Source organism: Triticum aestivum, chromosome 5B, assembly GCF_018294505.1.
Source record: "Triticum aestivum cultivar Chinese Spring chromosome 5B, IWGSC CS RefSeq v2.1, whole genome shotgun sequence".
Classification (NCBI taxonomy): Eukaryota; Viridiplantae; Streptophyta; class Magnoliopsida; order Poales; family Poaceae; genus Triticum; species Triticum aestivum.
The window spans coordinates 19038899-19051338 of NC_057807.1; positions in this window are offsets into that span (position 1 = coordinate 19038899).

Consider the following 12440-nt stretch of genomic DNA (forward strand, 5'->3'; position numbering starts at 1 on the left):
CATCATTGGAATACACAAGCCAGGTTCTATAATGAAAAATTCCCACTAGTATATGAAAGTGACAACACAAGAGACTCTCTATCATGAAGATCATGGTGCTATTTTGAAGCACAAGTGTGGAAAAGAGATAGTAGCATTGTCCCTTCTCTCTTTTTCTCTGATTTTTTTTGGCCTTTCCTTTTTTTTGCCCTTTTTTATTTGGCCTTCCTTTTTTTAAAGTCCGAAGTCTCATCCCGACTTCTGGGGGAATCATAGTCTTCATCATTCTTTCCTCACTTGGGACAATTGTCAAATCCCTAGTTCTGGTATGCACTAGGCTAGCCCTTCATGTGTGCATCATGTTTAAATTTTATTTAAGTTGAAATGGGGATTGACAAACCCTAGCACCAAAATTAAATCAAATAGTGTCAATCATAAATCTTTTCAATGAACCCAAAATGATCTTCAGAAAAGTTCATTATTTTTGGATTGGTCTAGAACCTCTCCCAAAAATGGTGCACATTTTTCTAGGACATTCTAGATTTTTGAATTAAATCATATGGTGTTTGCATTTGGGCATTTAATTGCTAAATAACATTTTAAATGCTCAAATAATCACAAACTGAAATGTTTGCTGTTGGAAATATTCCAAACAGTGACATTGAGCAGTTTCATGATTTTTGGAAATGCCCTGGCGTTTTTATTAAAGCCAAACACAATTACAGAAAATAGAAAATGGAAATAAAAGGAGAGAGAGGTTACCTGTGCAGTTTACCCGGCAGCCCACTTACCTGGCTGGCCCAGGTCCTGTGCAGCCCAGCTGGCGGCCGAGCCCACCTGGCCTTCTGCCAGTCATCTCCTAGCTCCTGCCAGGAGGACGACGCCATGTAGCCCGCGCACGCACCTGAGGTTTCCACCTCCTGCTTCGTGCTGGTGGCCTCCCCTTCGAGCCTGTCCACGCGTGGAGACGCCACGACACCCCCCTGATCCCCCCTCGCTCTGGACCCCCTCCTCCTTTTCTGCTCTCTCTCTCTCACGATCGACCACGAGCACCCAAGAGCACCAACGAGCTCCACCGCGGCCAATGTCCACCCCTCGCCTCGCCGATGCTTCCAGAAGAACCACCGCGCCTTCCTCTTCGTCTCCACCAACCCACGTGACGCCGAGTGGACCGCATCATCGTCCCCGCCGCCATCATCGCCGCATGTGTCCGGCGATCGCCGCGATCGATTCGCCGTCTCCGACGCCTCCCTGAGACCACCGAGCTGATCTTCGACCTCGCTGTGAGCCCCGGAGTATTTACCCTCACCTCTCCCTCTCTAGTCCCTCCCCTAGCTAGCTGCGCCGCCATGGCCGTAGCTCGCCGTCCGCCATGGCCGGCGAGCCCCGCGCCCCCGAGCTCCTGCACTTGCGTTCGTTGCACCGCCGTGCTCCTGGTGACGCCAGGAGGCCGTAGAGGCCCTCCGCAACCCCTGCTGTGCCCTGCAACCACATCCCGCCCAGAGTCGTGTTTCGGCCCCCGCCCCGAGCACCGCTCCGGCGAGCTCCGGCCACCCCCCGTCCTCCCGTCGCCTCCCCTGGATGCGCGAGGGCCCGAGCTATGCCCCGGTGCCCTTAGCCGCCGCCCCCGTGGTCTGTAACGCGGACACCGCCGTGTCCCGTGGTCGCCGGCGACGACCTCGCCGGCCTGGTAGCTGGACCCCACCGGCCAGGTGTTTAATTAGCACTAACCCCCCTCCCCCACCTAATGACACTGACAGTGGGCCCCCGCGCCCTAATCTTTTAATTAGATTAGGAATAACCCCCTGTTAATTAGCTGTGTCACTGACGTGTGGACCCCACACGTCAGGTTTGACCCGGACCAGGTCAGCTGACCTGCTGATGTCAGTGTGATGTCATGCTGACGCAGTAATAGGTTTTTCTGGATTTATTCTAAATTCCAGAAAATATTGCTAACTTCTAAAAATCATATAAATTCAACCATAAATCCAAATGAAATAATTTATATATGAAAAATTATCAAAAAAATCCAATCTATCCATCTATACCATTTTCATGCATGTTAGAACAACTTATGACTACTGCTTAGGACAATTCAATTAAATGGCATTTAAATAACCACATGTGGAGTTTGAATTTGAATCTTGGATTCAAACCAACTTCATTTAATCTGGTTTTAGTTGCATCAGCACAAACCACAGCATATTGCCATGTCACATTCATGCATCATATTGTTGCATTGCATTGATTGTGTTTCTTCTTTGTTTGTTGGTGTTTGTCCCCCCTCAGTAGACGTTGTTCCGACGATGAGTTCGATGACACCGATGAAGAACTATTCCTATCTTCAGAAGTGCCAGGCAAGCAAAACCCCCTTGTTCATTCTGATACAATCCCACTCTCTTGCTCCTGCCCTCTTTTACTGCATTAGGACAACAACAACATATTTTTTACTTGCTGCGGTAGCTGAACCCCTTATCCTCTGCATGACCTGTCATTGCCACAGTAAACAGATGAAACCCACTAGCATGAGTAGGAGTTGTTTGAGCCTGGTGTGCCTACTCATTCATGTTTGTTTGTTATGCCTGCTACTGCTTAGAGTTGAGTCAGGTCTGATTCATCGGGGATGAATTGGAGGTGTGTAAACATGTCCTACTATGTGTGAGCTAAGTGTGTGAACACGATTTGGTAAAGGTAGCAGTGAGATGCCATGTAGGAGTACATGGTGGGTTGTCTCATTGCAGCCGTCCTCAGGAACTGAGTTCTGTGTTTGTGATCCATGAACAGTTACTACCACACATTGGGCTCCGGGCGCTCCAAGCTCTCTTGACTTATTAATCAACTTGATCTCTGTCCAGGAGTTGCAACTAGTTTCTGGTGTTTGTAGGTAGTGTTAGTAGTCTACCAAGTGGCACCCATTACAGGTGGGCTTGGGACAGACTAGGCACCGTGGCATGGTGTACCAAGCATAGATCAACCCGTCGAGGTGGGCTTGGGAACCCTACTCACATCATTTGGGCCGTGAGCGACACCCCGGCCGGATCTCCTTGCGGATGGAACCCGAATAGGCGATAAACCTGGACGAGAGACTTGTGTGGTTAGTTAGGTCATGGCCGACACCCTCACCAGGCTTCCGCTTGAAGGTTGCCGAGATACATGACGTGTAGATGGCGGTAAGTGGCGAGAGCGTGTGTGAAGAAGTAAACCCCTGCAGGGTTAACACCATCTATTCGAATAGCCGTGTCCGCGGTAAAGGACTTCTGGGTTGCCTGTACAGTTCATAGACAAGTGAAAGTGGATACTCTAAAATGCGCAAGATAAGTGTGAGTGCTATGGATGGCGTTCTCGTAGGGAGACGGGAGCGGATCCATAGTGGTGTATTGATATGGTGAAAATGTGGACTCGTGTGCGCCACCTCAAAAGAGTTACTTGCAGTCGTAGTTCAGGATAGCCACCGAGTCAAAGCTGGCTAGCTGCAGCTAAACTCCACCACCCCCTTTGTTGATAATGATGCAGATGTAGTTAGTTCTGATGTAAGTCTTGCTGGGTACATTTGTACTCACGTTTGCCTATTTTATGTTTTTGTAGAGAGACTTTAGTCTCGCTATCAGTTCTGCATTGACTTTGACGTTTAGCTTGTTACCTCAGCTACGATCTTGTGCCCTCGGTAGGATCTGGTAGATAGTCAGGCTTCTCAGCCTTTTTCTTTTGTAGATGTCTGTACTCAGACATGTTAAGCTTCCGCATGTGCTTTGACTTGTGTGCTCTGAATGCTGAGTCATGATACCCATGTTTGTATTATCTTGCTCCTCGGAGCCTATTGAATAAAATACTTGAGTCGTAGAGTCATGTTGTGATGCCATGTTGTATTTGCACATATCGAGCATATTGTGTGTATGTTATTGAAATGCTTGGTATGTGTGGGATCTGACTATCTAGTTGTTTATCCTTAGTAGCCTCTCTTACTGGGAAATGTCTCCTAGTGCTTCCACTGAGCCATGGTAGCTTGCTACTGCTCCGAAACACTTAGGCTGGCCGGCATGTGTCCTTCTTCGTTCCTGTGTCTGTCCCTTCGGGGAAATGTCACGCGATGAATACCGGAGTCCTGTTAGCCCGCTACAGCCCGGTTCACCGGAGTCCTGTTAGCCCAGTGCTACAGCCTGGATTCACTCGCTGATGACCAACACGTTCGATGCTGGGTCATGGATGCATGTCCCTGTAAGTTTGTGCCACTTTGGGTTTACGACTAGCCATGTCATCCCAGGCTCCTTATCATATGGATGCTAGCGACACTATCATATACGTGTGCCAAAAGGCGCAAACGGTCCCGGGCAAAGGTAAGGCGACACCCGTGGGAATACCGTGCGTGAGGCCGCAAAGTGATATGAGGTGTTACATGCTAGATCGATGTGGCATTGAGTCAGGGTCCTGACAGCTTTGGTATCAGAGCTTGACTGCCTGTAGGATTACCAAGCCAATCTGGTCGAAGTTGAGTCTAGAAATTCTTTAGTTATATAAGGGAATTGATTGTGGGATGGAACGTAAGGCTCTTTTTACTCCTTATACCTTATGCCCTTCTGATCTGAGTCATCTTATCTTTCCTACGGGGTTAAGAACTAGGCCTTCTCTTCTTTCTATCAGGATCATGTGTTACTAATCCGTAGACTTATAGGATTGATGGATTTCAAGCCTCAGTTCACTCTCTACCACTCCCGTATGTTAACTGTTGATCTCGAAACCCTGATATTATGATATTGATTAAGTGACTATGCCAAACCTTGTGAATGTCTCAAATCTTTTTGAGAATTTACAGCCGTTATGCTGTCCGAGTCATCCCAGGTTTCTAAATAGTCTGATGCATTTGCAAATTCCTTTTTACCGTTCTGAAGATCCTTTGTGCCAGACCAACCACACTAACTAGTGTGTTGAGGTATTTCATTGCCTCAACATTTATGTTGGAGCTATTATTATGACCCTAGGTGTCTTAGATGTTGGGGAACGTTGCAGAAAATTAAAAAAATTTCTACGGTTTCACCAAGATCCATCTATGAGTTCATCTAAGCAACGAGTCAAGGGAGTGAGTTTGCATCTACATACAACTTGTAGATCGCGCGCGGAAGCGTTCGAGGGAGCGGTGATGATGGAGTCGTACTCGACGTGATTCAGATCACCGATGACCAAGTGCTGAACGGACAGCACCTCCGCGTTCAACACACGTACGGTACGGACGATGTCTCCTCCGTCTTGATCTAGCAAGGAGGAAGGAGAGGTTGAGGAAGACAGCTCCACCGGCAGCATGACGGCGTGGTGTTGGTGGAGAAGCAGCACTCCGGCAGGGCTTCACCAAGCTCGTGACGGAGGAGGAGAGGTGTTGGGGAGGGGAGGGGCTGTGCCTTGGTTGTATGTTGCAGCCCTCCCCTCACCCCTCTATTTATAGGGGAAGGGGCAAGGGGGGCCGGCCCCTCTAGATGGGATCTAGAGGGGGGGCGGCGGCCAGGGAGGGGGGACTTGCCCCCCAAGCAAAGGGGGGCGCCCCCTCTAGGGTTACCCCCCAAACCCTAGGCGCATGGGCCCAAAGGGGGGGATGCGCCCAGCCCTCCAGGGGCTGGCTCCTGCCCCACGCAGCCCATGTGCCCCCCCGGGAGGGGTGGCCCCTCCCGGTGGACCCCCGGTACCCTTCCGGTGGCCCCGGTACAATACCGATATGCCCCAGAAACCTTCCGGTGTCCATATGACAACTTCCCATATATAAATCTTTACCTCCGGACCATTCCGGAACTCCTCGTGACGTCCGGGATCTCATCCGGGACTCCGAATAACATTCGGTAATCACATTCAAGTCTTCCTAATAACCCTAGCGTCACCGAACCTTAAGTGTGTAGACCCTACGGGTTCGGGAGACACGCAGACATGACCGAGACGGCTCTCAGGTCAATAACCAACAGCGGGATCTGGATACCCATGTTGGCTCCCACATGCTCCTCGATGATGTCATTGGATGAACCACGATGTCGAGGATTCAAGCAACCCCGTATACTATTCCCTTTGTCAATCGGTACGTTACAAGCCCGAGACTCGATCGTCGGTATCCCAATACCTCGTTCAGTCTCGTCACCGGCAAGTCACTTTACTCGTACCGTAATGCATGATCCCATGACCAAACAATTGGTCACTTTGAGCTCATTATGATGATGCATTACCGAGGGGGCCCAGAGATACCTCTCCGTCATACGGAGTGACAAATCCCAGTCTCGATCCGTGTCAACCCAACAGACACTTTCGGAGATACCTGTAGTGCACCTTTATAGTCACCCAGTTACGTTGTGACGTTTGGTACACCCAAAGCACTCCTACGGTATCCGGGAGTTACACGATCTCATGGTCTAAGGAAGAGATACTTGACATTGGAAAAGCTCTAGCAAAACGAACTACACGATCTTGTGCTATGCTTAGGATTGGGTCTTGTCCATCACATCATTCTCCTAATGATGTGATCCCGTTGTCAACGACATCTAATGTCCATAGTCAGGAAACCATGACTATCTGTTGACCAACGAGCTAGTCAACTAGAGGCTCACTAGGGACGTATTGTGGTCTATGTATTCACACGTGTATTACGATTTCCGGATAATACAATTATAGCATGAATAAAAGACAATTATCACAAACAAGGAAATATAATAATAATGCTTTTATTATTGCCTCTAGGGCATATTTCCAACAGTCTCCCACTTGCACTAGAGTCAATAATCTAGTTACATTGTGATGAATCGAACACCCATAGAGTTCTTGTGTTGATCATGTTTTGCTCGCGAGAGAGGTTTAGTCAACGGATCTACGACATTCAGATCCGTATGTACTTTGCAAATATCTATGTCTCCATCTTGAACATTTCACGGATGGAGTTAAAACGACACTTGATGTGCCTGGTCTTCTTGTGAAACCTGGGCTCCTTGGCAAGGGCAATAGCTCCAGTGTTGTCACACAAGAGTTTGATCGGCCCCGACGCATTGGGTATGACTCCTAGGTCGGTGATGAACTCCTTCACCCAAATAGCTTCATGCGCTGCCTCCGAGGCTGCCATGTACTCCGCTTCACATGTAGATCCCGCCACGACGCTCTGCTTGCAGCTGCACCAGCTTACTGCTCCACCATTCAACATATACACGTATCCAGTTTGTGACTTAGAGTCATCCAGATCTGTGTCGAAGCTAGCGTCGACGTAACCCTTTACGGTGAGCTCTTCGTCACCTCCATAAACGAGAAACATGTCCTTTGTCCTTTTCAGGTACTTCAGGATATTCTTGACCGCTGTCCAGTGTTCCTTGCCGGGATTACTTTGGTACCTTCCTACCAAACTCACGGCAAGGTTTACACCAGGTCTGGTACACAGCATGGCATACATAATAGATCCTATGGCTGAAGCATAGGGGATGACACTCATCTCTTCATTATCTTTTGTCATGGTCGGGCATTGAGCCAAGCTCAATCTCACACCTTGCAATACAGGCAAGAACCCCTTCTTGGACTGATCCATTTTGAACTTCTTCAAAATCTTATCAAGGTATGTGCTTTGTGAAAGACCTATGAGGCGTCTCGATCTATCTCTATAGATCTTGATGCCTAATATATAAGCAGCTTCTCCAAGGTCTTTCATTGAAAAACACTTATTCAAGTAGGCCTTAATGCTGTCCAAAAGTTCTATATCATTTCCCATCAAAAGTATGTCATCTACATATAATATGAGAAATGCTACAGAGCTCCCACTCACTTTCTTGTAAACGTAGGCTTCTCCATAAGTCTGCGTAAACCCAAACGCCTTGATCATCTCATCAAAGTGAATGTTCCAACTCCGAGATGCTTGCACCAGCCCATAAATGGATCGCTGGAGCTTGCATACTTTGTTAGCATTCTTAGGATCGACAAAACCCTCCGGCTGCATCATATACAGTTCTTCCTTAAGATGCCCATTAAGGAATGCTGTTTTGACGTCCATCTGCCATATCTCATAATCATAGTATGCGGCAATTGCTAACATGATTCAGACGGACTTAAGCTTCACTACGGGAGAGAAAGTCTCATCGTAGTCAATCCCTTGAACTTGCCGATAACCCTTAGCGACAAGTCGAGCTTTATAGATGGTGACATTACCATCTGCGTCCGTCTTATTCTTAAAGATCCATTTGTTTTCTATCGCTCGCCGATCATCGGGCAAGTCAGTCAAAGTCCATACTTTGTCTTCATACATGGATTCTATCTCGAATTTCATGGCTTCTAGCCATTTGTTGGAATCTGGGCCCGCCATTTCTTCTTCATAGTTCGAAGGTTCACCGTTGTCCAACAACATGATTTCCAGGACAGGGTTGCCGTACCACTCTGGTGCGGAACGTGTCCTTGTGGACCTACAAAGTTCAGTAGCAACTTGATCCGAAGTACCTTGATCATCATCATTATTTTCCTCTTCAGTTGGTGTAGGCATCACAAGAACATTTTCCTGAGCTGCACTACTATCCTGTTCAAGAGGTAGTACTTCATCGAGTTCTACTTTCCTCCCACTTACTTCTTTCGAGAGAAATTCTTTTTCCAGAAAGGATCCGTTCTTGGCAACAAAGATCTTGCCCTCGGATCTTAAGTAGAAGGTATACCCAATGGTTTCTTTAGGGTATCCTATGAAGACGCATTTTTCCGACTTGGGTTCGAGCTTTTCAGGTTGAAGTTTCTTGACATAAGCATCGCATCCCCAAACTTTTAGAAACGACAGCTTAGGTTTCTTCCCAAACCATAATTCATACGGTGTCGTCTCAACGGATTTAGACGGTGCCCTATTTAAAGTGAATGTAGCTGTCTCTAGAGCGTATCCCCAAAATGATAGCGGTAAATCGGTAAGAGACATCATAGATCGCACCATATCCAATAGAGTGCGATTACGATGTTCGGACACAACGTTACGCCGAGGTGTTCCAGGCAGCGTGAGTTGTGAAATGATTCCACATTTTCTTAAGTGTGTACCAAATTCGTGACTTAAATATTCTCCTCCACGATCCGATCGTCAGAATTTTATCTTTCGGTCACGTTGATTCTCTACTTCATTCTGGAATTCCTTGAACTTTTCAAAGGTCTCAGACTTGTGTTTCATCAAGTAGACATACCCATATCTACTCAAGTCATCAGTGAGAGTGAGAACATAACGATATCCTCCACAAGCCTCAACACTCATTGGACCACACACATCGGTATGTATGATTTCCAACAAGTTGGTTGCTCGCTCCATTGTTCCGGAGAACGGAGTCTTAGTCATTTTGCCCATGAGGCATGGTTCGCATGTGTCAAATGATTCATAATCGAGAGACTCTAAAAGTCCATCAGCATGGAGCTTCTTCATGCGCTTGACACCAATGTGACCAAGGTGGCAGTGCCACAAGTATGTGGGACTATCGTTATCAACTTTACACCTTTTGGTATTCACGCTATGAATATGTGTAACATTATGTTCGAGATTCATTAAGAATAAACCATTGACCATCGGGGCACGACCATAAAACATATCTCTCATATAAATAGAACAACCATTATTCTCGGATTTAAATGAGTAGCCATCTTGTATTAAACGAGATCCAAATACAATGTTCATGCTCAAACTTGGCACCAAATAACAATTATTGAGGTGTAAAACTAACCCCGTAGGTAAATGTAGAGGTAGCGTGCCGACGGTGATCACATCGACCTTGGAACCATTCCCGATGCGCATCGTCACCTCGTCCTTCGCCAGTCTCCGCTTATTTTGCAGCTCCTGCTGTGAGTTACAAATATGAGCAACGGCACTAGTATCAAATACCCAGGAGTTACTACGAGTACTGGTAAGGTACACATCAATTACATGTATATCAAATATACCTTTAGTGTTGCTGGCCTTCTTGTCTGCTAAGTATTTGGGGCAGTTCCGCTTCCAGTGACCCTTCCCCTTGCAATAAAAGCACTCAGTTTCAGGCTTGGGTCCATTCTTTGACTTCTTCCCGGCAACTGGCTTACCGGGCGCGGCAACATCTTTGCCGTCCTTCTTGAAGTTCTTCTTACCCTTGCCCTTCTTGAACTTAATGGTCTTATTGACCATCAACACTTGATGTTCTTTCTTGATTTCAACCTCTACTGACTTCAGCATTGAAAATACTTCAGGAATGGTCTTCACCATCCCCTGCATATTGTAGTTCATCACAAAGCTCTTGTAGCTTGGTGGGAGCGACTGAAGGATTCTGTCAATGACCGCCTCATCCATGAGGTTAATGTCCAGCTGGGATAGGCGGTTGTGCAACCCAGACATTTTGAGTATGTGCTCACTGACAGAACTATTTTCCTCCATCTTACAACTATAGAACTTGTCGAAGACTTCATATCTCTCGACCCGGGCATGAGCTTGGAAAACTAGTTTCAGCTCCTCGAACATCTCATATGCTCCGTGTTGCTCAAAACGCTTTTGGAGCCCCGGTTCTAAGATGTAAAGCATACTACACTGAATGAGGGAGTAATCATCAGCACGAGACTGCCAAGCATTCATAATGTCTTGGTTCTCTGGGACGGGAGCGTCACCTAGCGGTCCTTCTAGGACATATTGTTTCCTGGCAGCTGTGAGGATGATCCTTAGGTTCCGGACCCAGTCCGTATAGTTGCTGCCATCATCTTTCTGCTTGGTTTTCTCTAGGAACACATTGAAGTTCATGTTGACATGAGCGCTGGCCATTTGATCTACAAGACATATTATGCAAAAGTTTTTAGACTAAGTTCATGATAATTAAGTTCATCTAATCAAATTATTTAATGAACTCCCACTCAGATTTGACATACCTCTAGTCATCTAAGTGTTACACGATCCGAGTCGACTAGGCCTTGTCCGATCATCACGTGAGACGGACTAGTCATCGTCGGTGAACATTCTCATGTTGATCGTATCTTCCATACGACTCGTCTTCGACCTTTCGGTCTCTGTGTTCCGAGGCCATGTCTGTACATGCTAGGCTCGTCAAGTTAACCCTAAGTGTTCTGCATGTGTAAATCTGTCTTACACCCGTTGTATGTGAACGTAAGGATCTATCACACCCGATCATCACGTGGTGCTTCGAAACGATGAACTTTAGCAACGGTGCACAGTTAGGGGGAACACTTTCTTGAAATTATTATAAGGGATCATCTTATTTACTACCGTCGTTCTAAGTAAACAAGATGCATAAAACATAATAAACATCACATGGAATTATATAAAGTAGTGACATGATATGGCCAATATCATATAGCTCCTTTGATCTTCATCTTTGGGGCTCCATGATCATCTTGTCACCGGCATGACACCATGATCTCCATCATCATGATCTCCATCATCGTGTCTTCATGAAGTTGTCACGCCAACGACTACTTCTACTTCTATGGCTAACGCGTTTAGCAATAAAGTAAAGTAATTTACATGGCGTTCTTCAATGACACGCATGTCATACAAAAAATAAAGACAACTCCTATGGCTCCTGCCGGTTGTCATACTCATCGACATGCAAGTCGTGATTCCTATTACAAGAACATGATCTCATACATCACAATATATCATTCATCATTCATCACAACTTCTGGCCATATCACATCACATGACAATTGCTGCAAAAACAAGTTATACGTCCTCTAATTGTTGTTGCATCTTTTACGTGGCTGCAATTGGGTTCTAGCAAGAACGTTTTCTTACCTACGAATAACCACAACGTGATTTTGTCAACTTCTATTTACCCTTCATAAGGACCCTTTTCATCGAATCCGCTCCAACTAAAGTGGGAGAGACAGACACCCGCCAGCCACCTTATGCAACTAGTGCATGTTAGTCGGTGGAACCGGTCTCACGTAAGCGTACGTGTAAGGTTGGTCCGGGCCGCTTCATCCCACAATACCACTGAAGCAAGATAAGACTAGTAGCGGCAAGCAAGTTGACAAGATCTACGCCCACAACAAAATTGTGTTCTACTCGTGCAATAGAGAACTACGCATAGACCTAGCTCATGATGCCACTATTGGGGAACGTTGCAAAAAATTAAAAAAATTTCTACGGTTTCACCAAGATCCATCTATGAGTTCATCTAAGCAACGAGTCAAGGGAGTGAGTTTGCATCTACATACCACTTGTAGATCGCATGCGGAAGCGTTCGAGGGAGCGGTGATGATGGAGTCGTACTCGACGTGATTCAGATCACCGATGACCAAGTGCTGAATGGACAGCACCTCCGCGTTCAACACATGTACGGTACGGACGACGTCTCCTCCGTCTTGATCCAGCAAGGAGGAAGGAGAGGTTGAGGAAGACAGCTCCACCGGCAGCACGACGGCGTGGTGTTGGTGGAGAAGCAGCACTCCGGCAGGGCTTCGCCAAGCTCGTGACGGAGGAGGAGAGGTGTTGGGGAGGGGAGGGGCTGCGCCTTGGTTGTATGTTGCAGCCC